Raw genomic sequence first — 27,203 nt, 5'->3', positions numbered from 1 at the left:
AGACTGTAATTCAGACTTCGATCATCAAACTTGCATTCTTAAACATCCTAGAAAATCCTAGGTTTTCCAAAACCAAACATGGTCGCTGCCGCTGCTGATTGTTTGAAGAATCTGGAATACCTTTCCTTGGTTTCCAAGGTATTTTCGGAACTCGAGACACATGTGTCGTTGGGGGACAAAGTTGTGGCGGAGTTTGTAATTGACATGGGGCTTAAGTGCCAGACGGCAGATGAGTTCGATGACAAATTGAAGGAAAACGGTGTTAGCCTGAATTGTTTAGGGTTTATAAGGGAAGGGTTTCGAGGGTGATGGGCAGTGGCTGCTTCGTTCGGTTGAGTGGTTTTAGAGTGGAAAGAGGGTTTGGTTCATGTTTCGCAGATTACAAATCGGAGAATTAGTAATGCTAAGAACGTGGTGAGGAGGGATGAGGAGGTTTATGTTAAGGTGATTTCAATTTCGGGTCAGAAGCTGAGCCTGTCGATAAGGGATGTTGATCAGCATACCGAAAAGGATTTAGTTCCCTTGAAGAAGAAGAGATCGGAGGAGGATGACACTCCTAGGACAAACCCACAGGGGCCAAGGGACGGGCATGGAAGTAAGACTGGCCTCTCTGGGATTAGGATTATGGATGAGGATGATGCTGTCCCACCACGCCGGAGGGCATTGAAGAGAATGAGCTTGCCGGAGAGGTGGGAAGCAAAACAGTTGATTGCCGCGGGTGTTCTGAGTGTGACAGAGCATCCAATGTATGATGAGGAAACAGATGGCATGCTTTATCAATAAGAGGGAGCTGAGGAACAGACTGAGATTGATAACAATGAGGACCTGCCACAGTTTTTGCTTGGGGGTATTTTGGTGAGATGTCGCCCGTGAGAATCCAAAAGGGTCATTGAGGCGCGCAGCTGCACTTCAACCTGCACTCATTAAGGAGCGTAGGGAAGTGCACGATCAACAGCAGAGAGCATTGCTGGATTCTATCCCCAAGGATCTGAATCATCCCTGGGAAGATCCGATGCCAGAGAATGGCGAGAGGCATCTTGCGCAGCAGCTTAGAGGTGTTGGTTTGTCCTATGAAATGCCCGAGTGGAAGAAAGAGGCCTATGGGAAAACCATTAGTTTCGGGCAGAGATCAAATCTCTCCATTCAGGAACAGAGGCAGAGCTTGCCTATCTACAAGCTGAAGGAAAAACTGATCCAGGCGGTGATTGAAAATCAAGTGCTCATCGTCATTGGTGAGACCGGTTGTGGCAAGACAACACTGGTAACACAGTATATTGCAGAAGCGGGTTACATGACAAAGGGTAGGATTGGATGTACACAGCCACGTAGGGTGGCTGCGATGTCTGTGGCCAAGAGGAGTTTGGTTGTCGGTTGGGGGAGGAAGTTGGCTATTCCATTCGTTTCGAGGATTGCACTGGACCAGAAACAGTCATCAAGCACATGACAGACGGAATGCTGTTGAAGGAGATTTTGATTGATAAGGACCTTTCTCAATACTCTGTGGTCATGCTTGACGAAGCTCACGAGAGAACAGTCCACACAGACGTCCTTAATGGATTACTCAAGCCGCTATTGAAGCGAAGGCCAGATTTTCGCTTGATTGCCACCTCCGCTACTTTGGATGCGGAAAAGTTTTCAGAATATTTTTTCAAGAGTTGGACATTCCCTATCCCTGGAAGAACTTATCCTGGAAGGTATTTTACACGAATCAACCAGAAAGCGATTATCTTGATGCAGCTCTAATCACCGTCCTACAAATCCACTTATCCGAACCTGAAGACGACAGCCTTCTCTTCTTGACTGGACAAGAAGAGATTGATTTTGCATGCGAGTCTCTCCATGAGAGGATGAAAGGTCTTGGCAGAAACGTCCCCGAGTTGATTATTTTTACCGGTGTATAGTGCGCTTCCAAGTGAAATCCTGTCGAGGATATTTGATCCTACTCCACAAGGGAAGAGGAAAGTAGTTGTGGCTGCTAATATCGCTGAGACATCACTGACCATTGATGGGATATATTATGTGATCGATCCTGGTTTTGCAAAGCAAAATGTTTTTAACCCGAAGCTGGGGCTAGACTCATTGGTCATAACCCTGATTTCATAAGCATGATCCGCCAACCAGCGAAAAGGGAGAGCTGGTCGTACAGGCCCTGGGAAATGTTTCCGCCTCTACACCGAAAGCGCATACCTCAACGAGATGCTCCCTACTACAACTCCAGAATTTCAGAGGATAAGTCTTGGGTTTACTGCACTTACGATGAAAGCTATGGGGATAAATGATCTGTTGACTTTTGATTTTATTGATCCTCCTCCTCGCCAAGCTCTTGTTTCTGCCATAGAACAGCTGTACAAATTGGGGGCACTTGATGAGGAGGGGCTGCTGACTAAATTGGGTAGAAAAATGGCCGAGTTTCCTCTGGATCCACCTTTATCGAAGATGCTACTTACTAGCGTGGACCTCGGATGCAGCGATGAGATCTTGACCATCATTGCAATGATTCAGACAGGCAATATCTTTTACAGACCAAGAGAAAAGCAAGCCAAGGCAGATCAGAAGAGAGCCAAGTTTTTTCAGGCGGAGGGAGACCCTCTGACTTTACTCGCAGTCTATGAGGCTTGGAAAGCAAGTAATTTTTCGGGGCCATGGTGTTTCGAGAACTTTGTTCAGTCTCGCTCCTTGAGGCGGGCGCAGGATGTCAGAAAACAGCTTCTGAGCATTATGGATAAGTACAAACTCGATGTTCTGAGTGCAGGAAGGAATTTTACGAAGATCAGGAAGGCAATTCCAGCAGGGCTTTTCTTCCATGCTGCTAGAAAGGACCCGCAGGAGGCTTACAGAACCCTAACGGAGAACCAGCCGGTTTATATCCATCCAAGCAGTGCCCTTTTCCAGAGACAGCCGAATTGGGTCATCTACCATGAGCTGGTTATGACCACGAAGGAGTACATGCGCGAGGTGACAGTCATCAACCCCAAATGGCTCGTGGAACTGGCTCCCAGGTCCTTCAAATTTTCAGATCCTTCAAAGATGAGTAAGCGCCAGCGTCAAGAACGGATTGAACCGCTGTATGACAGATACAATGAGCCTAACTCTTGGCGTCTTAGCAGGCGCCGTGGCTGATATGTTTGTATTGAATTTTGGGATGTCTCATTTTTGTAACATGGTTAATAAATAACCATACAGTATATTTTCTACATTTGGGAAGATCAGGCATGTCAAAGTCATTGTTTTCTAACTCGATTTCTTATTGTCTTCTAAAAATGATTGTGTGCAATTTCGTTTCAAATGTTTGCTTAATCGATATTGCGATAATTGAGCTGAACATGTGTAACTGCATAGTAATCTTCAATATTCCATGTTGCCTTTGTTACTGCACGAGCGTTATAATGTGTTATATAGTTTCCCGTATGGGAATAGCTAATGTGTGTTCTCATTAGCGTCCATGGCGTAATGAATGGCCGTAGCTAATCATACTTCATTCTTGCTGCTCCCCTTTTTAATTACAACCCTTCGGAATCTTATTGTTGCTGAGGACGATGGTCTTGGTAAGGATGCGGACGAGGAGAGCGGGGACTTAATATCTGGTTTCTTATATGTGCACGATTTTCCTCACAGGAATGAAACCACTATTCATGTTGGCAGTAAGGCATTCGTGTTTTCTGTCATTGAGTAACATGGAATTAATGAAGATTCTGAAGCTGATCATATTCCTTCTTGTAAGCTAGCTAGCTGCCGATGCCCTTGGAAGGTTTATGTATGGGATATGGTTGTCGACCTGTAGGGAATAGTTATCACAAGCGCGAGCGAGGTGATACGTGGCCATGGAATTTCACAATGACCTTGTGAAAAATATGGCAACACCACTACAATATTAGCTTTAGGTGGTGGATATTAGAAAAATCATGTCGGATAAATTATATCCGACACATCATTTAATTAGTGGCGGATATTAGAAAATTTCTGTCGTTTATATCCGACATAAATTCATGGCGGATATTTAGTGGCGGATATCAGAAAAATATTGTCGGTTATATCCAACAGTATTTTTTAATCCTTTTTTTTTTTAATATTTTTTACAGATTTTGATGGTTTTTAAGTTAATGGTGACGGTCATAACCGACAGAAATTGATTATTTTATTATTTTACTTTCTGACGATTATTATTTTAGTCTTCTGGCGGTTATAACTGACAAAAATGAAAATTTTATTATTTTAAAATGTTATATTGATTAAAAATAAATAAATAAATAAACACATATTTTAAATTTTTTTTTTCACTCATGACCCTAAAGTCTAATGAACCCAATTCCCACGAGCCATAAATTTTATGAGAAAATAATAACAACAAACTACAATATGAAGCTCTATCATTTTTGTAATAAAGATTATGCTCCCTCACAGGCAAGCAACAAGATACAAGGAAATTCAAGCAATTTTTTTTAATGCGTCACAAAGCACATTGTCTAGCACATAAACACACATGAACATCTGATGTACTCTATCATGTCTGATTTTATTATTTTAAAATGTTATAATGATTAAAAATAAATAAATAAATAAACACATGTTTAAAATTTTCTTTTTTTCACTCATGGCCATGTCGGATATATCCGACACGAACAAACCAAAATTTTGGACGGCCGCCAAAATAATCTCTGAACGTTTTTTTTTTTTTTTTTTTTTTTTTTTTTGCAATTTTTTACACATGCTATTTCGGAGTATATACAAACATATTTGATGGTTGGATCGTTGAAACTAGTTTCGTAGAATGCAAATCCTATCAAATTGATAAATTTAACAAACACTTAAGAGTTATTGTTATACTTCCATTAAGTATAAAATATGATTTATCCACTTGTGTAAATATTTTAAATTGAAGATCGAATTTATTCATTGCATTCTTATAGGATCGAGGAGAGTAGCTACAAAAAATAATCAAAATCGAAGCTAAAATAACTGTTAAATTGTGATTTTTCATTTATAACCATTGAAAACTTTTATTCCGTTACCTAATCTTTGAATGTTTGTTTTTCACGATTTTTTACGTATGCGATCTTGGAGTGTGTACAAACAAGTTTGACGGTTGGATCATTGAAAAATGTTTCATAGAATGCGTATCACATCAAAACTGTAGATTAAACCAACACTTAGTTAATACTATACTTCCATTAAGTATAAAATAATATTTTGTGTTATCCACTAATGTAAATATTTTAAATTGAAGATCGAATTCGTTTATTGCACTTTTCATTTATAACCATTGAAAACTTTTGTTTTGTTACCTAAGCTCTGAACGTTTGTTTTTTGTATTTTTTACGTATGTGATCTCAGAGTGTGTACAAACAAGTTTGACAGTTAAATCATTGAAAAAAGTTTCGTAGAATGTATATCGCATCAAAACAGTAGATTAGATAAACACTTAAGAGCTAATGTTATACTTCCATTAAGTATAAAATAAGATTATATGGTATCCACTAGTGTAAATATTTTAAATTGAAGATCAAATTTATTCATTGCATGCTTATAGGGTCGAGGAGTATAGCTGTAAAAAATCATTAAAATCGGAGCTAAATAACCGTTAAATTGTGATTTTTCGTTTATAACCGTCGAAAACTTTTGTTTTGTTATGTAATATCTGAATGTTTGTTTTTTACGATTTTTTACGTATGCAATCTCGGAGTGTGTACAAATAAGTTTAACGGTTAGATCATTGAAAAAAGTTTCGTAGAATGTATATCGCATAAAAACAGTAGATTAAATAAACACTCAAGAGTTAATGTTATACTTCCATTAAGTATAAAATAAGATTTTGTGGTATCTACTAGTGTAAATATTTTAAATTGTAGATCAAATTTATTCATTGCATTCTTATAGGGTCGAGGAGTGTAGCTGTAAAAAATCATTAAAATCGGAGCTAAAATAACCATTAAATTGTGATTTTTCGTTTATAACCGTTGAAAACTTTTGTTCCGCTATGTAATATTTGAATGTTCGTTTTTTATGATTTTTTACGTATGCAATCTCGGAGTGTGTACAAATAAGTTTGACGATTGGATTGTTGAAAAAAGTTTCGTAGAATGCAAATCACATCAAAATGGTAGATTAAACAAACACTTAGAGTTATTATTATACTTCCATTATGTATAAAATAAGATTTTGTGGTATCCACTAGTGTAAATATTTTAAATTGAAGATCAAATTCATTCATTACATTCTTATAGGGTTGAGGAGCGTAGCTGTAAAAAAATCATCAAAACCAGAGCTAAAATAACCGTTAAATTGTGATTTTTCGTTCATAACCATCGAAACTTTTGTTCCGTTACGTAATCTCTAAATGTTTGTTTTTTGCGAATTTTTATGTATGCAATCTCGGAGTCTGTACAAATAAGTTTGATGGTTGGATCGCTGAAAAAAGTTTCATAGAATGCATATCGTGTTAAAATGGTAGATTAAACAATGACCTTTTCATTATACAATTATCTTTTTGTTTCCTTATTGCATATTTTACGTGGGTTATTATCTATTAAATCAAACAATTATTTATTTTCAACAAAAAAAAATTATTTATTTAATTTTTAAAAACGTATTCTATTTAAATACATATTATTTATTTATTAAACCAAACAATTATTATTTTATTTTTTAAAATCGTAACAAAATTTTGGGGGGAATTTTTCTGCCAATTTTTTTTTTGTCGGTTATAACCGACAGGAATGAAAATTTTCTGTCAGTTTTAAGCGACAGTAATGAAAACTTTCTGGGGTGGGGTTATACCCACATTCGGCCCCCACTCATCTCATTCATTTTTCTGAAACCCAACTCTTAACTCTCAGCACTCTCCTTCTCTCTAAGCTCCGAGTAAAGCCCTCGCCATTCCTCTCAATTCTGACCAAATCAACCCTCAAAAATCTGAACCCCGAACCCTTGGGACATGGGGAATCAACCTGCAGCATTGCATGTATCATTGGTGCATCACCGTGTGCTCTGCCATTAATGCTGAGAGCTTCAGCTCTCTCGAACTCCATCTTAGCTATGAATTATTTTCCCCTCTTAGTTGTGTGGTTCTAATCCATCTGTGATGAGTATTATGTCTAAAATCTCTAGGGTTTAATCTCTATTCTGAATCTGTGCATGCATGTCATCACAGCGACGAATTCCGTCGAATGTCGTTAAGTTCGAAGCTAGGTGGTGACTTTCTTCTTGGGATTTAGCTCAATTTAGACTTTCAATGTATTGTTGGGCTAATGTAAGCTTGAATTCGTGGGTTTAACCGACAGTCTTTGGAGTTAGAGGCTTTTGATGTATTGTGATGACTCTTGCTTCATTTCTTCTGATATTTTCTCTCTCTCTCTCTCTCGCTCTCTTCAAAATCCCACAACAGTCTTTGGAGTTGGAGGCTTTTGCCCTATTAGGGTTTTTTTACCAATAACTCAAAGAGCAGAAAGGTATTCCCTTTTCATATCTTCTCTCCCAATTTCTTTAGGGTTAATTTCGATTTTCTTATGTTATTTGCAGTGGTGCTTTTTAGGGTTTGACTATTTGATTTCACAACAATGGCAGGGCATGGTGAAGAACTTGCAACTGGCGCACCAGGAGCTCTCCATTATCATAGATCGCATCAACACTGTAAGTATTTCGATTTTCATTCGATTTTGGGAAGAGATTCAATTGAATGAGCAATGTTTGCTGTGATTGAGAGATTCTAATGGAATGTGAATGTGTGCAGGAAGAAACAAACGATGCTTTGATTGAATGATTCTAATGGAATGTGAATGTCTGATCTTGCTGTGAATATGAAAAATGCAGAAAGTGGTTGTTTATATTTTTTTTAATTATTAATATATTTTCTGTCGGTTTTATCCGACAAGAATGCTTTTATTTATTCCTATTAATAAATGCTCTGTCGATTATATCCGACAGAAGTTCTGTCAGTTTTAGTATTTTCTGTCGGTTTTAGCCGACAAAAATGCTCTTATTTATTCATTATTAATATATTTTCTGTCTGTTATATCCGACACAATTTCTATCGGTTTTAGAGTATTTCTGTCAGAAAATTCATTTCCTGATGCTGGCAATTCTGTCGCTTATTATATCCACCACTGAATCCATTTTCCGTCGGATTTTACTTAAAATCCAACAGTAATATACGTTTGTTGTCAGTTTTTAGACCACCAGTTATAGATAATTTTGTAGTAGTGCAAGCATCCAATAACCAGCTTAATTTCTGATCTCAAGGCCATATAGTATTTGCATTCCACTCTTTGGAAACAACCGTAAACCATGCCAAGCTTTTGAGAGGCAGCTTTGTGAGAATTTTCTTGGATTTCTCTCATGTCTCTAATTTTTCTGCTGAAGCGGAAGTCGAAGGAATAGCTTCTTTGGATTTGTTAGAGTGCCACTGCTGAAGCAGTAAAAGCCAAAGGTATAACTTCTTCTTTGTCTAAATATTTATCAGTTAAGTCATCAAAAGACTCTGGACTTTAGTATCATATAAGAGACATGAAATTTCTCATTTCCATGGTTTAGATTGATGAATTTGGATGATTTTTTTCCTTGTTTTAAGGGTGACGCTATTTCAAGTATATAAGTTTTGTGTCTAAATATTTTGTTGTTCTTTGTTGACATATAGTCCGTAGCAATCCTAAACTCTAGAACTTTTTCTTTTGAGACGAAATGGTAGTGATTTTATTATAAAATTAATAACTAATACAAATACCAAAAAGGACATTCGAAATAACATCAAAAAGGTCTTCAATCCAAATAAACTTTGACAAAACATAAATGGCCAACTTGGTCAAATTAATGGGCAAGGAATCTTAATGGTATTATTCCTATAAAGATGAGATAAAAAATTAAATTGCATTATCATACTGTAAGTGGGAGTTTTTGGTGTGACTTTCTTAGTTGGCTAGCTTCAATACTAAATTATTATTGATGACACATAATATATATGTGTGGCTTAGCCTGAATTTTCAACCTCTTAATTCTTTTTACCGTTAATAACATATCTTTTTTTTTTTGGTCAAGATACTATTAGTAACACATCTATTTAATACATTATAGCTCATTTTGTAAGGATGACGCTCTTTAAATACACAAAACTAAAAGATTTGGTGATGCATTTTAAAATACAAATGAAGTCATATAAAACAGTACGTTGGGCACATCTATTAGAGCGATGATCATAAGGATCCTCAAATCACATTCGTTCATCATACATCGTGCGATCAGAAATCATTGTAACTTTTTTTATTTAAACTGAATATAAACAATATTTGACGAAAACTGATCGCACGATGAACAGATGTAATTAGAGGATCCCTGAAATCCTTCTAAAGAGGATCCCGCAAGGATCCTCACTCCATCTATTAAATTGTGCGTCACAAGGCGTGTTGATTTAGGGAAGAAGATCCTCTCCTGAGCTCAGGATGGGGATCCTCCTGACCAACCTATCTGGGCCGTTCAAATTTAATCCAACGGTTACAATTATTATAACTTTTAAAAAACTCCCTGTTTAAAGCGTTGAATTAAATTTGAACGGCCCAGATGGACTGATCAAGAGATCCCTATCCTGAGCTTAGGAGAGGATCCTCTTCCTTGATTTAGTGTGTCTTCAAAAATTTATTTGATTTTTATATTCACCAAATATTCCAACACTGATTTTTTTAATTTATAAAAGCTTCCTGTACTTTAATTAATTTTAAATTAATCACACAGAAAAGTCTGATATCAACTATTTGCTTAATCATTGAATTTCATTGTATCCAAAACTGGAGCCATAAAAGTTCGATGGAAATTAATACAACTTTATGCGTCCGAATTCAATAAAAAATTAGAACTTCTTTGGTAAAGTTACAAATATAAAAAGAAGTACAAATACAACTTGCAAAGTGGAATCAAGTTGTTTTTTTTTTGTTGTAAAAAATCAAGTTGCTTAATCAAGTTGTTCTGTCTATGAACATCTTAATTTTTTTAACTCACAATTGATTATGTTCTTTTATTTTAAAATTAAAACGAAGAGGAGAGAGCAATATACAAACTGTATAATATACCTTTCACGTCATCACAAAATTTGGACCCAGATGCCTTCACTTGGAATTTGCTGATGCACCACATATAGAAGATAATATCCGGAAGGCGCAAGATTACCGGAAGCCGGCGTCGTCACCTGAACTTGGTACGTCATTGTCCCTACCTTTCTGACGGTCTTCGCTGCAAGAACCAGCAGCCTCTGATTCATTGAGAACGAATGTGTATTAAATTAAGGTGCCACCATCGTCACCGACACCAAATTTGTTGCCATGTTTCCCGTCAATGAAAACCGAATGAATAATTTTCTTCCGTAACTGATTTTAGCTTGTGATTTGGGATCAACAATTCTTGGACGCAACTTCGAGTTCTTAGCATCCAAATAATCAGGACTAAATGCCTGTAATCTCAATTATGTTGAGAATAGCTCGTGGGCTAACTCGTAATTTTCATGAGTGTTGCTACCTCCAACGAGTACCCTACCATCACGTAATAATACAGCAGTGGAATGGTACATTCGTGGTATGTTGGCAGGGCTTTGTTTTTCAAACCGCGACCCAACAGCGTTGTCTGGTCGGTACACAAGTCGTTCGAGCACAGGATTCTGTCCGAGTTCCCAACCTGCACTCCCAAAAGATGCTCCGTTGATGGTCACAACGGTGCCATCTGGGAGCAATAGCATGTCACTCATGACTCTAGCTTGAGGCATAGTCTCCACAACCAACTGCGGGTTCGGGTCGTTTATTTTGATCCGACCGCATGTGTTTAGAGCTTCCACAAAAATACCCTCTGTTGCCTGAATATAAGACCCTTTCGGAGCTCCACCTCAGCCTCAATAGATGGAGCCGTGAAGTTCCTTAACGGCAGCAAAACGGCTGACCCGGTGCTAGGGTACGACCTTGGGTCGCCGCCGGGTATTTGCGGATAGGTTTTAACCACGTTGTTCTTCGCATAATCAAACAAAATAGCTCGATTATTTGCGAAAATAAATAAATTCCCATCGACGTTGAGGAAAACAAAAGGATAACGATTGTTTTCTTCGTTGGGGTCGTCAGTCTGCACAAGGAAATGCAAGCTGTGGACATTGCTCGAAGACTCGGTCTTTGGATAAAACTCATATTTGAACGCCCGCCTTCCGCCGATGATGATTGGCGGCGTACCAACGGCTCACGCCTAAGGTATTCTCGTACTCCTTCCATTCACAACCCGTGCAGGGCTCGAAAACCCTAACGCGACGCTCTCCGTCTTTGAAGCCCCCGGTTTGGATCAAGTTGCCGTTGGGAGCTACCGAGCCGGAGGAACACCAAACGTCGGATTGAACCGTGAGAGGGCGAACCGTGTTGGTTTGGACGTCGTACTCGGCGGAGTGGGCGGTGCAGTCATTTCGGACGCATGTACCGTTCGCTAGTGACAAGCTGGATTTGCCGAAGTCGGTGCGGTCGAACATGATGACGCGGTCGTTGCGGAGGAGTTGCATGCGCATGGCGGAAATGCCCACGCTTTCCTGCAAGAGCTGCCTGCAGTGTGGGAGAAATGAAATAACAAGAGAACTAATAAAAAAATCATGAGATCAGAAACTCTACTAATTGGCTTCATTTTTTTCTCGTGTTTTTTTTAGTATTTTGAAGCTCTTAACTTTCTAAAATAACTTCATTCAAAACACATCCTTGCACGGAAAAAGCAACCGAGCAAGGTGAAAAACAAAAAACAATACAAAGAAAACCCCGGCAAAACAATCATTGGAGAGATGAAAGGGTTTGAATCTCTTAATTTGTGCTTCAACGCTACGTGAGTGATCTGCCTCAACTCTCAACCTGGACCTGTTTAAATATTGGGGTTTGAGCTGCACACATGTATTACAATCGCGTGGGACCGACAAGGTGCCCGGTAAGCGATAAGGATTGTTGTAGTTGAGAAGAGATTCGGACCCCGGCAAAACAATTATTGGAGAGATGAAAGGGTTTGAATCTATTAATTTGTGCTTCAACGCTATGTGAGTGATCTGCCTCAACTCCCAACCTGGACCTGTTTGAATATTGGGGTTTGAGCTACACACATGTATTACAATCGCGTGGGACCGACAAGGTGCCCGGTAAGCGATAAGGATTGTTGTAGTTGAGAAGAGACTATCGGATCAAATGATTTCAATTTTTTAAATTTCATTTAATGGTAAAAATTTATTATAATTTTTAAGAAGTCAAAACAAGTAGATTATTAGATAAAATTTCAAAGATCCGAATCATTTAATCCGGTAATTTTGGTAAAAGAGATTCGAAGATGACATTTTCTCGTAGTTGAAGCGCGCTTTCAACCTAATTAGTCTGATATTTCAGTTAGAATGCTAGCTAGTAAATCAAGCTGGCTAGAAGCCGCTGGATTGAGCTAGTGATGAGGGTAATTAAGTAGAGCGATGCAAAGTATAGAAGTTAATAGGGCGACAGGTTTATATATTAGAAAAAGGCGTTTTTTTATTTTAATCTTTCAAGAATATTAAAATTTAAAATAAACTTGATGTTAGATTATATATTGATTATAATATCTTGATGTGTACTTAATTTAAAATAATTAATATTTATTTAATGTCTCCCATTAAATATATTTAAATATTTATTAACATACAAATTTTAATTTATTTTTTGACCAAAAAAGAGTTTCTAATTTTTTAATTTTATTTAACATTATTCAAACTTGAAAGACTCAATTAATATACCTAAATGTTAGTACCAAAATGTATTATATTGAATTCATGTATTTAAATGTTAGTACCGAAATATATGTATCGAAATGTATTATATTGCATTAATGTACCTAAATGTGTGTACCAAACTGTATGCACTAAAATGTTAATACCGAAATGTATCATATGGAACTAATGTTGTCACATCCCGGCCCGAGGGGGACCACTTCCCGGGCCCGCTCCACCACCATAGCACGATATTGTCTGCTTTGGACCCCAACCATGCCCTCACGGTTTTGTTTCTGGGAGCTCACACGAGAACTTCCCAATGGATCACCCATCTTGGGAATGCTCTCGCGCACTACTCGCTTAACTTGGGAGTTCCCATGGAACCCGAAGCCAGTGAGCTCCCAAAAGGTCTTGTGCTAGGTAGGGATGTGAATATACATATAAGGATCACACCCCTGGGCGCTGTGGGATGTCACAATCCACCCCCCTTAGGGATCCGACGTCCTCGTCGGCACACACGCGACCAGGGTTAGGCTTTGATACCAAATTGTCACATCCCGACCCAGGGGGGACCACTTCCCGGGCCCGCTCCACCACCGTAGCACGATATTGTCCCCTTTGGGCCCCGACCACGCCCTCACGATTTTGTTTCTGGGAGCTCACACGAGAACTTCCCGATGGGTCACCCATCCTGTGAATGCTCTCGCGCACTACTCGCTTAACTTCGGAGTTCCCATGGAACCCGAAGGCAGTGAGCTCCCAAAAGGCCTCGTGCTAGGTATGGATGAGAATATACATATAAGGATCACACCCCTGGGTGATGTGGGATGTCACAAATGTACCTAAATGTTTGTATTGAAATGTATGTACCAAAATATGTGTACCTAAATATATGCACTGAAATGTATTATAATGAATTTAATGTACCTAAATGAATAAAACAGAGTACATCGAAATATATTGTATAACAAAAATTAGTTTATTAAAATGTTTACAACAAAATATATTACGATAAATGAAATGAAAATGAAAATTATAATGAAATAAAATTAATACATTAAAAATTAGGAAGAAAAAGAGAAATAATTAAAAATCAAAATGTAATTAATAAATAGAAAATTTCATTTTAATCCTTGGCAAAGATGATTTTTAGATTAAAGCCATGAGTAAGATCAAAATCTAATTTTAGTCCCTTGATACATTAATAACCTAATTTTTTAATTATTTCTCTTTTTCTTCCTAATTTTTAATGTATTAATTTTATTTCATTATAATTTTCATTTTCATTTCATTTATCGTAATATATTTTGTTGTAAACATTTAGATAAACTAATTTTTGTTATACAATATATTTCGATGTACTTTGTCTTCTTCATTTAGGTACATTAAATTCATTATAATATATTTCGATGCATATATTTAGGTACACATATTTCGGTACATACATTTCGATACAAACATTTAGGTACATTAATTCCATATAATACATTTCAGTGCATACAGTTTGGTACATACATTCAGGTACATTAATGTAATATGATACGTTTCAGTGCATATATTTCGGTACATATATTTCGGTACTAACATTTAAATACATTAGTTCAATATAATACATTTCGGTACTAACATTTAGGTACATTAATTAAGTCTTTCAAGTTTGAATAATGTTAAATAAAATTAATAAATTAGAAACTCTTTTTTGGTCAAAAAATAAATTATAATTTGTATGTTAATAAATATTTAAATATATTTAATGGGAGATATTAAATAAACATTAATTATTTTGAATTAAGGACACATAAAGGGATTATAATTAATATGTAATCTAACACCAAGTTTATTTTAAATTTCAATATTCTTGAAGGATTAAAGTTAAAAACATCATTAATGAGGTTATTAATGTATCAAGGGACTAAAATTAAATTTTGATCTTACTCATGATTTTAATCTAAAAATCATCTTTGTGTTAAAATAAAGTTTTCTATTTATATTTTAATCATATTTTTACTTTTAATTATATTATCTCATCTGGAACCTGAAGGCTGAAGGATGGGCCAGCAGAGTTTCAATTCCTATTTATTTCACTTTAACAAAGGACCTGAACATCCAGAAGCAAAAGCTTGAATAATACACGTGCAAAAAGAAAGAATCTTTTGGCATAAACAGCCACACTGATATCTTGTAATTATCTCATCCAGGAGATCCTCTTTTGTAAATAAAGATATCATGCGTTGAATGATTTACTTTTTGAAAACGTGATAAATATTTATTAAACAGATGATACTATCAGAATATGTCTTAGTTACAACTTGCAAAATATAATCCCTTATATTTAGGGTGTTATCCACTTTTTTACTAGTGTGCATAATATTTCTTGCAGTCAAATATATCTATTATACTATTTGATTGCCACTTTTTCGATTGATCTTCAGTTTTATTTTTCAACGTACTTATGGACGAGTAAACTACCTGTTGACTATAGTTGACTGTCAACTCATATGCCATCTCACCATAGTTAATCTGTTAGAAGTCTGTTATAACAGTATCGAGTCAGGTGCAATGGTTATAATAGTTAGTTTGTTAATAAGCTTTTGTTTAGAGTTTATGAAAGCTCTCTGAGCTATATATACAGAATGTACAACTCATTGTAATTATTCAGTAAAAATAACAAAGTTCCAAATTCTTCATTTCGTCTTCTACAAGATATCATCTCTGGTTTCTTTATCAAGAAAGCTAATAAAAATGGCGTGAAAGTTTTGAGTTTTAACAAGGACAAAATAAATAGTAAAGTAAATAGTACCATGATTGACTTTTTAGTGTAAAAATGTGATTTTTCGTTAAAGTGAACAGTACTGAGAGTTTTTCGTTAAAGCTCTCTTCTTTATGTCGTTAACAGTACCTTCCTTCATGCCATATATATTGTGTGGTTACGGTTAAGTTACGTCAACATTCTGCTAAACAAACCAATATTTTATTTGTGTGGTTACGGTTAAGTTACGTCAACATGTTATATTACTATTCATTTTTATCTTATTATCTTTATAAAAAAAATAATATAAAATATTAACGTGGTTTAACCGTGACCACACAAAACAGGAGGGCACGGGAGTGCAAACAATCCTTGTCCCTAAACAAAAGCAACATTCTGCTAAACAAACCAATATTTTTCAGGGATATTTTTTCCCTATTAGGTTACTTTGATGATTATGGGGAAAATTAGAATCTTCTACCGTTTATTTATATCATTTAAATTAAATATCTATGTTTTTTTTAAATTTGATTAAAATGTTTTGATCAATAACCATATCAAGCCAAATTACATGTCATTATATATTTTTTAAAATTAAAATAATTTTTGAATTTATCATTTTATTTGCATGATACACTTTTCCTTATTTAATAGAGATATTAGTAATTAAACTATATTTTCGCCTCTCCAGATATGTTTTTTCAATCACAGTTTTTTTTTTTTTTTTTTTGTTATGCAAACATTTAATATTATTTCTTTTTCCAAATGGTTTTATTTTTCCTTCAAATAGTCGGTGATCAACATAAAAGCTCTGTGTAAATTTTTCAAATTTTTTGTGATTTTTTTTTTGCTGTTTTTTTTAAGTATAGTTGTTGACGAATTATTATTAGGTACAATACATTACGTATATATTATCTGCAGATACGTTTGAATTTACAAAAATCATTCATTGGTACGTTTATTTGTAATTTTGGTACATATGATTTGATACATATTGTTAATATTGGTACATTATTTTTATTTTGGTACGTTTAATTTTGTACTCATTGTGTATTGGTACGTTTATATTATTCTCAATCATATTTTCTCTTAACGTACTAAAAGAAAAACTTATTTCGGTATGTTTGATTTTGTGGGATTTAAAAATATTTTAAACTATTTTGGAAAGAAAATATCTTAAATTGTAGATAATTATTGCTAAATTGTAGCATTATTGTTACACCACAATCTGTAATGTCTACCTAAACATCCGAATCAAAATGTGATGGCCATAACCCAAAGTGTAATGAAGCCAAAAAGTAAAAACGAAAAATAAAAACTTCTCTTATACAAGTAATTATTACAAAATCCTTAAAGAGTACAAAAATGGTGGAGGAAAGAAAAGTATTGGCTTATTATATTAACACCTCACAAATTGTTGAATAAATCTTACATGCTTAATACACCCTACATTTACTTTTTCAATTAAAAATTATCTTTATACACCCCACATACCTAGGCCTGGCAAACGGGTCGTGTCTATCGTGTTCGTGTCGTTTTCGTGTAACACCTGTTATCTTAACGGGTCGTGTCGTGTCACACCCGTTATCTTAACGGGTCCTTAACAGGTCGTGTCACTTTACCCAACGGGTAAAGTGACCCGACCCGTTATGACCCGTTAAGAAAAAAATATTTTTTTTTTAAATTTGCACATACCACACATTGCCACGTAAATATTACTTCAAAATATTAAAACATTTCTCGTTCAAGTACTATATTTACGCTAAAAAATAAAAGCCTAATAAAGAAATAATACATACACTACTAATCTATTACAAATATTAAATGTGCAAGGATAAAGAGTTTTTGTTTTTAAGATAAGATTTTGTGGTATTCACTTGTGTAAATATTTTAAATTGAAGATCGAATTCATTCATTGTATTCATATAGGGTCAAGGAGTGTAGTTATAAAAAATCATCAAAATCGGAGTTAAAATAACCGTTAAATCGTGATTTTTCGTTTATAACCGTTGAAAAGCTTTGTCCCGTTACTTGATCTTTGAATGTTTTTTTTTTTGTGATTTTTTGCTGATATGATCTCCAAGCATATACAAACAATTTTGACGGTTTGGATCGTTGAAATTAGTTTTGGAGAATTCGTAAAACGATAGATTGACTAACACTTAGAGTTTATTTATACTTTCATTAAGTATAACATAAGATTTTGTGGTATCCACTTGTGTAAATATTTTAAATTGAAGATCGAATTCATTCATTGTATTCATATAGGGTCAAGGAGTGTAGTTATAAAAAATCATCAAAATCAGAGTTAAAATAACCGTTAAATCGTGATTTTTCGTTTATAACCGTTGAAAAGCTTTGTCCCGTTACTTGATCTCTAACTGTTTTTTTTCTTGTGATTTTTTGCTGATGTGATCTCCAAGCATATACAAACAATTTTGACGGTTTGGATCGTTGAAATTAGTTTTGGAGAATTCGTAAAACGATAGATTGACTAACACTTAGAGTTTATTTATACTTTTATTAAGTATAACATAAGATTTTGTGGTATTCACTTGTATAAATATTTTAAATTGAAGATCGAATTCATTCATTGTATTCATATAGGGTCAAGGAGTGTAGTTATAAAAAATCATCAAAATCGGAGTTAAAATAACCGTTAAATCGTGATTTTTCGTTTATAACCGTTGAAAAGCTTTGTCCCGTTACTTGATCTCTGAATGTTTTTTTTTGTGATTTTTTGCTGATATGATCTCCAAGCATATACAAACAATTTTAACGGTTTGGATCGTTGAAATTAGTTTTGGAGAATTCGTAAAACGATAGATTGACTAACACTTAGAGTTTATTTATACTTTCATTAAGTATAACATAAGATTTTGTGGTATCCACTTGTGTAAATATTTTAAATTGAAGATCGAATTCATTCATTGTATTCATATAGGGTCAAGGAGTGTAGTTATAAAAAATCATCAAAATCGGAGTTAAAATAACCGTTAAATCGTGATTTTTCGTTTATAACCGTTGAAAAGCTTTGTCCCGTTACTTGATCTCTGAATGTTTTTTTTTTTGTGATTTTTTGTTGATATGATCTCCAAGCATATACAAACAATTTTGACGGTTTGGATCATTGAAATTAGTTTTGGAGAATTCGTAAAACGATAGATTGACTAACACTTAGAGTTTATTTATACTTTCATTAAGTATAACATAAGATTTTGTGGTATCCACTTGTGTAAATATTTTAAATTGAAGATCGAATTCATTCATTGTATTCATATAGGGTCAATCAGTGTAGTTATAAAAAATCATCAAAATCGGAGTTAAAATAACCGTTAAATCGTGATTTTTCGTTTATAACCGTTGAAAAGCTTTGTCTCGTTACTTGATCTCTGAATGTTTTTTTTTTGTGATTTTTTGCTGATGTGATCTCCAAGCATATACAAACAATTTTGATGGTTTGGATCGTTGAAATTAGTTATGGAGAATTCGTAAAACGATAGATTGACTAACACTTAGAGTTTATTTATACTTTCATTAAGTATAACATAAGATTTTGTGGTATCCACTTGCGTAAATATTTTAAATTGAAGATCGAATTCATTCATTGTATTCATATAGGGTCAATGAGTGTAGTTATAAAAAATCATCAAAATCGGAGTTAAAATAACCGTTAAATAGTGAGATATGTCATGACAGTCATGTGTGTGATAAAAAGTTAATAACTTAAAAAAAAAAAAAAAAATTTCTCACCACTTCTATTAATTTTCATTTTGCCTCTCTTTTTTGTTACCTTTTCAACTTTTTCTTATCATTTTCACTTTTCCCTCCAACATCTTTCCCTAATTCCCTCACTTTTTTGTTTTATTTTCAACTTTTCTTAACATTTTCATTTTCCCTCCATTTTTTTTTCAAAAAGGGCGGCAAGTTGGCAAATGGCAATGGCAAAAAATTGATTATTGAAATTTGAATGGAAACAAATCACATCTGACGCATCAAATTTCAATGGATGCAAAATCATGCAAATATGCAATGCATGATCATGCATATTAAATTATTAATTATTAATTATTATAGTTTTTATAAAATTTAATATATATATATATATAATTATTATAGATAGACTTAATATTTTGGGGGTATAATTATTATAGTATATATAATTATTATAATTATTATAAATTTTATAGTTAATTTAATATATATATATATATATTTATTATAATTTTTAGGGTTATAAAATTGTAAAATTAATGTATATAATTATTACAGTATTTTTTTAGTGTTATAAAATTATAAAAATAATATTCTGCTTATCGTGTATCGTGTTACCCACGTGTATACCCGAACCAACCCGTTATCTTAACAGGTGCTTATCGGGTTACCTGATAAGACCCGATTCGTTATCGTGTCGACCCAAACACCTGTTAATTTCGTGTCGTGTCGTGTCGGGTTATCGGGTCGTGTCAGAAATTGCCAGGCCTACACATACCTCTTCATAATACTCACTCCTACATTATCAAAACACACATAATATTTCTATATACACCCCAATTTCTTGAAATTTTATAATACTCATTTTTTGTTTTGATGGATTGAATCTAGATACCATGCTGCTCCCAGGCTAATTACTTATGTGATTGACTTGTTTTTCGTTTCCAGCTTGATAGCATATTATCATTAACAACTTTGGACGCCAACACTTATCTTAGTTTTTTTTTTTTTTTTTTTAATCTTTGTGCAGATTGGAAAATCCTATGTCACTTCCAAACTCAAGATCTTATGTAACTTTTCTATAACAAAAAAACATAAAAAAGAATTATCGAAAGTTTCAAGCTGTTGGTATTGCAATTCACAGAGCTGTTTTAAGGGCATAAGTTCTGAAGTTTTTCGACATATTAAATGCCGGGATGTGATATAATGTGTGGTTGGAGGGAAAATAATTTCTTGCAGTCACAGTGACCAATAGCATTGGCATATTCATAAACATTTTGTTAGGGTTTTCTCAATCAATGTGTTTGTAATTTCAATAGTTAGGATTTTGTTCAATAATGGAGGGTGTGATGGTTTTGATAAGAAGATAAATAATATGTTAAAAGTGATGTGGGGTGTATTTAAAAATTTCTTATTTTTTTTAAACTTAATAAGGTCAAAATTATCATTGCATAATAGAATACATAAGTAATTTAATATTAAATTTTTTGTGAGGTGGATTCAATAGGATGCTAATAAAAAAATCCAAAAATATTATTATAATGATGATGCTGAAAAGATAAAAGGGTATGTTTGTAGAAAAAGGAAATTGTGGTAAGGAGAGCCGGATTGACGGCAGTGCGGAAGGATCCCACTTCCTAATTTAAAACTTCACAGAAATCTAACAAAAAAAACACGGATTCTCACAATTTAGTCTTCTTAAAAAAGTTTCGTTCTCAAAATTTACTAAACTTTACTCTAAAACCTACCCTTAACATTCTATGTCACTAGCTCAAAACAATACAACCTATCGGGTTTCAAAAAAAAAAAAAAAAACAATACAACCTATCTGCTCTTCTACGAGTAATTATTACCACAATTCTTTCAAAGAACAAAATGATGGAGGAAAAAAAAGTATTAATATAATGATGATCTTGTTGAAAAGATCGAAGAGTCATGATGATGTTTGTAGAAGGAAATTGTGGTATGGAGAGACGGATTGACGACAGTGGGGAAGTATCCCACTTACTAATTTAAAACTTCACATAAATCTAACAAAAAAAAAACATGGGTTCTTACTATTATTATGAAAATAAATTGAATCTAATCAACTTTTTTTTCTTTTTTTTTTTAGAATTATCTCTATGGATAAGAATGTAATCAAAATACTAGATTATAGGAATTTTGTTATAATATCATGTGCATATAACACCAAAATTATGACAAATTTTTTTTTTTAATCAAATCACTAGAAGGCATGGATGTTTGATATAAAAAATTTAAAACTAAAGCGCCTATATTAAAAGATTCCATGATTATGTATACGGTTGATGAAAGATCAACGAGAATTTGTTTGATACGGTTTGTGACACACCTCGATGGAGATCAGGGCATGCTGGCCGTCACGTGGAAGTGACGTAACCATGTGCACAATGCGGAAGCTAATAAAATAGTAATGTAAATAGTACGCATAAATAAAAACTAGCATACATAAGGTAATAGAACAAGTGCTAGCGTAAGTGAGACACGAGTTCAGAGCAATAAGCCTAAGCAGTCCAAAAGAAAACGACGCAACGACAGTACACCCGAAAGTGGTCCTACGCTGGTGATCGTCTGTCAGATATGCCGGGAAAGCCCTCTGGAAAACCACCAAACGTGCTAGCCAACTAGAACCTAGAAGGGCGTAAAAGAAAAGCGTGAGTGGGCAAAAACAAAGCTTCTCGAAAACCATTTAATAAATAAGTTCTAACCCCTCGCCGTAAAACCTGTATACTTCCCAGAAAATAGATATACGTATATATACCAATCATGCTCAAGAATATGCTATGCCAAAACCTCAAAATGAAATGCAAGTGCTCAGGTAAAATCATATCAACATCATATAAACTGTCAGCCGGAGTCACCTAACGTGACCTGTACGGCTGAATCTAGAGCTCAAGTCTTAATCTCACTATCTGGACCTGCACACGAGTCGGAACCACCTAAGGTGGTCTGTACGACAGGCCTGGGTGTAATACATATAAACGCTCAAGCGCTACGATCACGTGAAGGCTGGCGAATAATCGCGAGTCACCTACGAGTTGGAACCACCTAAAGTGGTCTGTACGACAGGACTGTGCACCTAACTTGGATCCAAGCTGAGCGTGTGGTGTGGGAGGTGAACATCACGTGAAGGACTGTGCCCTACTCTGGGCGGGAGCACTAACACCGGGGGTGCAGGTTATGAGCTCTCTACGCGTCTCAAATCACTACTAAACGTAAATATGAATTACCACTCACCTGGCACTTACCTGTCCGTCCACAGCACCAATACATATATAAATGCAACTAATCATGCATAATAACCGGCAATATAAAAATGGCATATAACCAACGAACATTTAATTCAATTTCTGGGAAAATATAAGTATATAGGTATATACGGAAAACCAAAAGCCCACTCACTGGTAAGTGGAAGGGTCGTAACCCCCTGCCTCGAGTGACCACGCTCGTCCTCGGGATACGTCTCACCTATATGCGAAACAACTATAAAAACGTTAATTTTAAAGCATATATCCACCCTTTAGAAATAACTTCTCATACATTGCTCAAATGGGGTGTATGAATACACCAACATGATCTACTCAACCTCAAGAACATCTCCATATTTTTAAAATAATTTTTCACCGTCGCATGCGCCCCCACGCGCCGGCCACGCGCAGGCACGTGCCTGGCACGCTGACGGTATCAACTGACGCCGTTAGGAATATTCCGTTATTCCTAACGGTAATTGTCAACGGCGTCAGGAATATTTCGTCAGATTTGACGGAATATTCCGTCGTCTTCTCCAACGAGCCTCCGGCGCCGTCGCCAGCGTCAGAAAACTGGGAATTTTTCAAATCGTCATATCTTCTTCGTTTTTCAACCAAATTTCACAAAATTGGTACCAAAATGAAGCTTACAACGAGAGGAACACAATCATACCACTTTCAAGTGCTAAAAACCACTAAATCTCACCTGGAAAATCACCCCAACTCCGGCCAACTTCGAAACTCGTGATCCCGACATCCAAAACCTTCAAACGAACCATCCCAAGCCTCCTAGGGACCTCACCAAGCTTCCTACAAGCTTGAAATTTCCTAAAACGTGAGAAATTACGTGTGCATGAACAGTACCAAAATCGGGCATCGTGAGTTCGACGTGAAAACGAAGGTATTCTTACCTGAAATGGGTATGGTTGGATTCCTACGAGCTTCACGAGTCTAAATATGTGCTTGGATTCTTCGATCTGTGAAGGTTAAATGGGTGTGTGGGTGTGTCCGTACGTTTCAAAGGAAATAGGAAGGAATGGGGCTCGGGACAGGGTGCAGGAATAGGGAGGAAAGGTAGTGGTGTGTGGGAAGGTGTGTGTGGCCTACAACATGCCAACCAAACTCAAAAACAACCAATAAACGTAAAGAAATCGAACTAGGGGCAATTTTGTCTTTTCACATGTACGTTGTAATATTTCTGGGACGGGCTGTCACAGTTTGTCAACACATATACATAATACATATGATACAATCTTCTACTAAATTTATAATGTATTTGTCATCTCAGAATGGGATCGTGAATAAAAAACAGCTCGACTTAATTGGTATATATAATTATGATTGTTGACATGGGATAGCATCGTCAAGGTTCCTCAATTATTACATATGATTTTTTCAGTCAAAACATTTATTTTTCTTACTTGCCAATCATTTTCTTGATGTTTCTAATATTTTCAATACCTGATTTCTTCTTTTTTTTTTTTTTCTTCATTCTCATTATACAATGTCTTCGTAATGATCACCGTATACTTTTTAGTACAATTTTTAATGACTAACTCTGCAAAAATTTGATTAAACAAAAAATTATTTAACCATTCGATTAACATCGTCAAAATTTTATTATTTAAGTGAATAATAGGGTTAATTACACTAACACACCCTGAGGTTTATTATGTTTTCATAAAACCCCCTCACATTTGAAACATAACACGAATACCCCTTAAGGTTCTAATTCACTTTCACAAAACCCCTTCAGGGCTAACATCACCTTAAAATAATTTCTTAAAGACAAATTTGCCCCATTATTAATTACTTTAAAAAATAGAAAAGGCTTTTTAAAAATACATATAATAATAACCAATATAAAGAAAATAGATTTTTTTTTGTTGGACTTCAAAAACATACATTAACCATAAAAAAATAAAATAAAATAAATGAAAATAGAAAGCCACCTATGCATCTTTGGTTCTTTCTCGCATTTTTTTTCTTTCTGTTCTTGTCCTTAAATCGCCACCTCCTCCATCTCTTCGTCAACCTCCTTCACTCCTTGTTCACCCAAACTGAAACCAATTTCAATGAGAAAACGATATGGGAGGAAGCCTTGATTTCAAACATGGAGAAGAGTACCTGATTTGGCTTCTTGGAAGAAATTACCCGACCACATTCATACTCTAAAACTCCCAAAGGATTTAACAGGAGAAAGTTTTGTTCTGCTAGGGTTTTTCCAATTAAGAAAAGAGGATTGGGATATGAATTAACAGTGTAGAGGAAGAAGGTGACAAGATTTCTTCAATTTTCTTTTATTTCCTTTTATTATTTAATGTAAGATTTTAATTTTAATTTTTATTCTATTTATTTATCAAGGATTTTTCATAAAGTAATTAATAATTAGGGCAAAATTGTCTTTAAGAAATTATTTTAAGGTGATGTTAGCCCTAAAGGGGTTATGTGAAAGTGAATTAGAACCTCAAGGGGTGTTAGTGTTATGTTTCAACCGTGAGGGGGTTTTGTGAAAACATGATAAACCTCAGAGGGTGTTAGTGTAATTAACCCAAAGTTTTCCTTAATGTTCACAGGACATACTTCACAAAAATAAAAAAATTGCATTTTTCACAAAAAAAATGTGAGTTAACACTCACGGTTTTAGTCGGTTTTTACAAATTCGTAGATAAATCGTTGTTCAAACTATTTATTTTCACCTATGCCGCACCATGAAGTTTTGAAAATTAAAGTAAGACTTTCTGTTAATATTTTTGAGAGTGGAACCCCATTTTAACAATGTCTTGGGCTTCACTACTATATTTTTCACTTATTTGCTTAGTTTTCGACTTAAATATTATACTAAGCACACTTTCATTGCTCACCAAACCGTAAAAGAACTTCCAAATGTCTTATAAAGTTTTCTTTTATGCTCATGGAAAATATTTCGTGAAATAATTTTTTTTGAAGTTTTAACAAAAAAAAAAAGTGGGTATTAGGTGGGCTTGACGCACACAAAACGAGACAGACAATGTGCACGCAAAACGAGGCAAACCAAGGCGAACGGAAAAGGAGACGGGCCTTGCTCATCGAAAACATTGGCGGGCTTCTGGCATGCAAAAGAGACTATATCTATCGCACATAAAATGAGGCTAGATTTGCCGCGCAAACTAAGGCCACTTGGGGCACACAAAATGAGATGAGCCGACGCATGAAAAATGGGGATATAAATCTAAATCAAAAGGTATTTGAATCTACATAAAGTAAAGTAAGAAGAAAAGAAAATTCAATATAAAGAGCAAAAAATAAATAAATGAAATATAAAAGGATACGATCAGTACTTATCTATCGATTTTCTATCGGATCTATCGCCAGCTTGTTAGCAATAGTTCTTATTACGACTTGCTACCTTCATACCGAATCCCCCTTTTCAATTTTTTCTTTTTATTTTTTTTGTTTTTTATTTTTATTTTTTTGCTTATGTTTGTTTTATTTCTCTTACCATAACAACAAACTATCAAATTCATATTCTTCAAAATATATTTTTCCGTGCAAAATCTATTATAATACATATTTACAACAATTTAAAACCTAAATTTAAAGATATTTGAATTTAATAGTGGTTACTCAAATAAAGTAATGTACAAAGAAAAAACTTAAAGGAAAAAACAAAAAAGCACAAAATAAATAAAAAAATTGGAATTGGGAAAGATCGGTACCATGCTATTCCTCGTCTAGTCGTATTTAAAACCGTTCAATCTATTTATTTTCACTTTCGCCTCACCGTGAAGTTTTGAAAATTAATGTAAGACTTTCCATTGAGATTCTTGAGGGTAAAACCCTATTGTCAGTTTTTACAAATTCGTACATAAATCGTCGTTCAAACTATTTATTTTCACCTTCGCCTCACCGTGAAGTTTGAAAATTATAGTGATACTTTCCGTTATATTCTTGAGGGTGGAACCCTATTTTAACAATGTTTTGGACCTCACTACTATATTTTCACTTATTTTTTTGGGTAAATTACACAAAACTACTTCAAGTATTAGGCCAATCATAGTTTCATACACTATCTTTAAAACATTTTAATGTCATACCTCATCTTACGAATTTGTTACAATATCAGACATCCGTAAGGTTTTCTGTAAATTTCTCTAATAAATGTTGATGTGGCTTGAAACGGGCCTCACTTCCTATTCCAACTTGATTAAAAAATTAACTAAATATTAAAAAAAATTAAAAATCAAATCATTTAAATATTTTATAAAACAAATATGGGACCCACCCCTTATCCTCTTCACACTTCTTCCCTACTCCCGTCTTCCCCCAACCCAACACCAAAACCACCCTACCGCAGCACTCATCTGCCAATCACCACCCAGCTCAAACTCGTATCTTGCCTCCAATCCCAAATGGTTCTCGCCATCATCCCCGCCTCTTCTCCCAAACCCCAAACCAAAACCCAGAAAAACCTAAGCACAGCTACCTCCCGCCCCCTGGGCCAAAACCCACAAACCCTTGAGCAAAGCCCGAAGCTTTCTTCAAAACAGGGGAATTTGAAATTTAGGACCGGAGGCGAGGCGGAGACTGGGACCGTGGACGACGACAATGGTGGTGGAGACTGAGGCCTAGGGAGACGGCGGTGGCGGTATTGTGGACATTGCTATGGGGATAATTAGTGCTAAGAAATTGAAATTTAGGGTTAAGGTTAGGGTTTGGGTGGAATTGGGGTATTTTTTGAAATTGGTTACAAGGATTAATTTGGTGAGGGTGATGG

At 34.9% G+C, this 27,203-nt stretch overlaps 2 pseudogenes; one reads left to right on the top strand and one right to left on the bottom strand.

Annotated features, from left to right (window-relative positions):
• The first annotated feature begins 78 nt into the window (after positions 1-78).
• LOC103951175 lies at positions 79-3,264 on the top strand (annotated as a pseudogene).
• Positions 3,265-9,790: 6,526 nt separating this feature from the next.
• Positions 9,791-11,836, bottom strand: LOC103951185 (annotated as a pseudogene).
• Positions 11,837-27,203: the final 15,367 nt, after the last annotated feature.

The sequence above is a fragment of a genome, unplaced genomic scaffold (genome assembly GCF_019419815.1).
Source record: "Pyrus x bretschneideri cultivar Hongxiangsu unplaced genomic scaffold, Pyrus_bretschneideri_v1 Contig1, whole genome shotgun sequence".
NCBI lineage: Eukaryota > Viridiplantae > Streptophyta > Magnoliopsida > Rosales > Rosaceae > Pyrus > Pyrus x bretschneideri.
This window is presented reverse-complemented; position numbering and strand designations above follow the sequence as displayed.